This window comes from Megalops cyprinoides, chromosome 15 (assembly GCF_013368585.1).
Source record: "Megalops cyprinoides isolate fMegCyp1 chromosome 15, fMegCyp1.pri, whole genome shotgun sequence".
NCBI lineage: Eukaryota > Metazoa > Chordata > Actinopteri > Elopiformes > Megalopidae > Megalops > Megalops cyprinoides.
In genome coordinates this window covers 24151948-24156558 of record NC_050597.1, presented here as the reverse complement: position 1 = coordinate 24156558, position 4611 = coordinate 24151948, and positions in this window count along the sequence as shown.

Here is a 4611-nt window from a genome sequence, read left to right as displayed (position 1 = left end):
TCCCCCCCCCCACCACCTCCAATTAAATAGGTACTGAGCAGGCCTGGGCTGGGATGCCAAGCACAAGCTGAATGAAAGCCTTCGTGTTCACAACCTACACAACATAATGTGTTTCTTTTCCACTGTAGATGTATACACTGTCAGTCTTTTTTAAAGTAGGTAGCTACAATATGGCTTGCAGATCAAAATATATATATACATCACCTAGTGACAAGCTATGATGTCATAGGAACCTACTCTCCACCAGCAAATCTCAGGCGAGATTAGCCTCTGTGTAAGTGTATTGCGTGCTGAGCTGTCCGTGACAACAAGTACACTTTCTGTCCAATACATTTCATTGTGACTGGACCAGAGTCTTGTGCAAGCATAGCCCTTCCTGCTAATGTATCTCTGTTAGAATTTCACTCCGTCAGTGACTCTCACACCAAAGGACACGCTTTCAAAACATACTGAGTGGATATATATTCGGATGCACCGCCTACCATCGAGCATGCTGGACACAGAAAGCAAAGCTCCCGTGCATGCCATGTTCCAAGCTCTGTTACACAGTTGCATTTGCTTTAGTCATACTGAGGACGTACATTCACTGCACACGCTTGTTGTTTTGGTAACATACTGTATGCATTTTTTGCCAGAAAAAAGTACACTTCAGCTTACAACTGTGTCTGGTTTGTGGTCATGTATATCTTCCAAGTTTTCATAAAAAGGGTATTGTCTTGGCCATAACCATTTGGTCACCATTTTAGATTTTTTTAAAGTAACATTCCTGCAAAAAATCATCATAAGAAATAATACAAGAAACCAAATATTTGCCCTTATCAGATCTACAGCTAGAGCTTTTTGTTCAAGTGTGTTTTCAGCTGTGTTTTGGGTCCTTTGAAGAGGTCTCTTTGATGCAGCGCTAACGTCCAGGTTTTCAGGGAAACAGGTTTTCGGCTGGAGGTCCCCTGAGGGATGTCTAGAAAAATAGATTTCCGTTTGGAGCAGAGATTAGGGCAGAGTGTTTAGCTCTAGCCACTGACCTGAGTGCACTTCTACTGCCACTATTAAACCCCTGTCGGAGTGACGGTTTCTTTGAGAAGGATCAATATGTTGGGCAGCAGAGGACATATCATTGAAGAGTGCTTTAATGCACATTCAGGAAGTCGAATATAGGGACAAATGAAGACTGTGGCTGTTTGAAGCACACTTGCAGCTAGATCAAAATGTTGTAACCATGTCTGTCCTTGATAGCTTTGATAATAGTGGGAACTGAATTATTTAATTCATTTTTGAAATAATAGACTATTTTTGGTGTTAATAAAAACTGTGATTTGCAAGAGCAATTTGTTTCTGGCAATAAAAAGATCTAACAAGTTCAAGATGTTTTCCTGTTTTGCACAGTTCGGTTTGTTCTGTGAAAGAATAAGTCTTATTTCTGTCATTTTCAACAGGTCTACCTTCTAGCTGCACAAGCGTGCCCAGAATATTAATAACTAATAACTGTAAGATTTTCACCCCTATTCCTGCTGCATCTGACAGCATGTCTTTCTGTGAAAATAGAGAAAAATTTTCATGGCAACATGCAAGGAAGGCATCTTTACTTATTTCTCAATTTATGTCTTGCCTTCTATCTTCACCTGAATTTAAAGTGGAGTGCAGGAATGAAAATGAGTCTTACATATTGTACCAGGTGGGGTGTCTTGCTCTTAACACCCTGAATGCATTTGGAAGGACCTCTATTGGGACAGCTTCATTCTGAATGAAAGAGATGGTAGAACTGTGAGTTGTTTGCCAGAGGACTGTTAAAATGCTATATTAAAAATACCCTGATGTAAACCTTACCCTCACTGTAAGGTTGTGAATGACTTGGTAACAGGTGCTTGCTAAACAAGTCAAAGCTGAATCTTGTAAAAAGCAACCATGTCTCCCCCTTACAGTAACCTGGAGGACTCTCACCTGCGTCAAAGGGCAGCTCTGAGTTTCACCACCAGGTGGCGCTGCTGTGCACACTGTTGTCAACAGACAGCTGGAGGTCACAACACTCACTAGCAGTGCATGCTGACAGATGTCCACAGAGCTCCTTAATCTGAATTTAACTGACAGCAGCAGGGCCAGACCTTTATCTACAAGCACAGAGAGAGGAAACCACTCCATATTGGCTCATTAATTCGCACTTGACAAGTATATCTACACTGTAAACTCGGCCCTATTAGTCAAGATAAGTCACTCATTTCCTGCCCTATTTCCATTATCCAGGCCAACTGCATTAGCATTTTTTAGTTAATTGAACTTGATGCACATACATTACTATGAAAAGAAGCAAATGAGCTCAATCTAGAGTTCCTCAAGACTTAAACCTTTAAGACCTGACCCCAACCTCTTGGGGTCCGTTTCTACCTGCTACGCCAATCTGCTTCCCAGTTGCCCGGTCTTGCCTGCTGATTGTTGTGAGGAAGCTCTCTGTGGCCTGGCTCCAGGGCACACCCTCTCAGAGGGAACAGTGTCATGCTCATTCTGTGATCGCTCTTCTCCTCAGCCCTGCTGACCCCGTGACTCTGGGCCTGGGGCTGGAGGCCTGTATGACACACATGAATACTTTCTACATTAATATAACTTCTCTCTCATTTTATCTACCTTCACAGCTTTTCCTGGCACATTTGGCATTGTTTCCAATCAAGCTGAGCACACTACAGCACTGATTCCAACACATCGACTCCTCTGTAAACACCATGCAAACTGTCTGCGCCAAACAGTGTATGTAATGCCGGGAAGCTCACTTGCCAGGCTGATATTATTTAACTGAGCTGATCCCTTTCAGCGGGCGTTGCATGTGATTCAGCGAGAGATCCGTACACAGAGATCTTCTGCGGGTCCCTTTTATTGGGCACCAATAGCTTGGTTAGCAGAAGCGGTTTTCAGACAAACTCGGAGAGTTTTCCTGTACGCACTGTGTATTTACACAGCTGGATGTACTCTGAGGCCATTTAGATTAAGTGCCCCGCTGAAGGGTACAGCGGCAGCGCTGGACCTGAGCCCAGCTCCTCAGCCACTGCGGCACATTGCTTCCCAGCAAGCCCTGCACCCCCCCCCCACACCCGTTTCATCATGCACAAGGACACATGCCCACTTCAGTATATCGGGCACAGCAAACACAGTAGAAATGTGGTAAGTAGTAAAAGGAATGGCTGTTATCAAAGCCCCACGGATAAGAATAGGGGGGTTACCCGCGGTGCCCTGCTCAAATTCCCAATCAGGTTCTTTCCTCCTTGCAATCAAGGTTCTTTTCTTTTCAACCCCAGTAAGCCCTCACTTTATATGGTTAAATAGCAGCCCCCCCCTCCGATGTGCGGCGTGCCTTCTGCCTCAAAATGGCTGCCGTGATTGAGAGGGGGTGGGTGTGGTGAGTCGTTCCCCCACTTCAGGACAAAATGTACCAAGATCCTTGAAAGGCGCTATATAAATGCAGTCCATTTAGTGTCATTATTCAAACCAGATCATTTGGTTTCCATCTATTTGTGATCACTAGATGGAGACATATTCATCTGACATTCACCGGAAGGCCAGGGCAGACAACTGGCACATATGCCATCAGCGACAGATTCATCAAATAGCAGGGTGACTGAACATTTGATTTCTTCTGAAAACAGCAATTATTCATGCTCATGAATGAAAGTAGCTGACTCATTTTTATTACAGAATATACAATTTTGGCCATTGGCCATGTAAATGAGTACACTATATTGCCTTTTTAGCACTACCAAAAAAGACAGTTATGACATTTAAAGTGCCTGCACGCTGTGTGGAGAGAATTATTATATTACCTGTGACAGACTATCCCGGTACCGCATGAAATTTTTGCAGGTGTGTGGGGTTCATTTGGTCTACTCTACAGCACTTTAACTGAACATTTGAATTCTTCAGAAAATATCAATTATTCAAACTAACAGATGAAAGTACTGTGTAAGCTGACTCATTTTTATTACATTATATATCATATCTGAATATACATTACAGAATATTACAGAATATATCATAAATCTCTACCCATTTCCATTAGGTGCACCATTAATATCAACAACATCTTCTTCCTCCTTGTTAATGGCTTACTATGGTGACCAAAATCTCTTGTAAATGTTTGTAGTTGTGGGGTAGGTGGAGGATACCTGCCAGTACCCCACACTGAAACACATCTGCAGTGCACTGAGCTGCCACAGGGGGGCAGAACTCTGTGAGGTGGTATAGATCAACCAGATCATTGACAACCAGGAAGGAGGCACCTCCATGGAAAGTAACAGAGAAAGTACAGAGAGACAGAGGAACAATTTCTAAGGTTTCTTTACTTCTAAAATGAGGAAAATATAGACCTGTATGGTTGCTCCAGCTCTGAAATTACAGCAGTCACCTTCTTAATGGGCTTCCTTGAATATGAACACATCAACCACTGATTCACCACAAAGGCTAAACAGTCCAATGTTTACGAACTGAAATGAGACGATTTACTTCTACGATTTAACTGACGATTGAAAACACCAAACAGATGGGAGGAGGGGGAGGTTGTAGATTAGGTGGTGACATGGTTGGGGGGGGGGCAGGGGTGTGGAGGATGTCCAGGGGACCGCACGCTGCCTG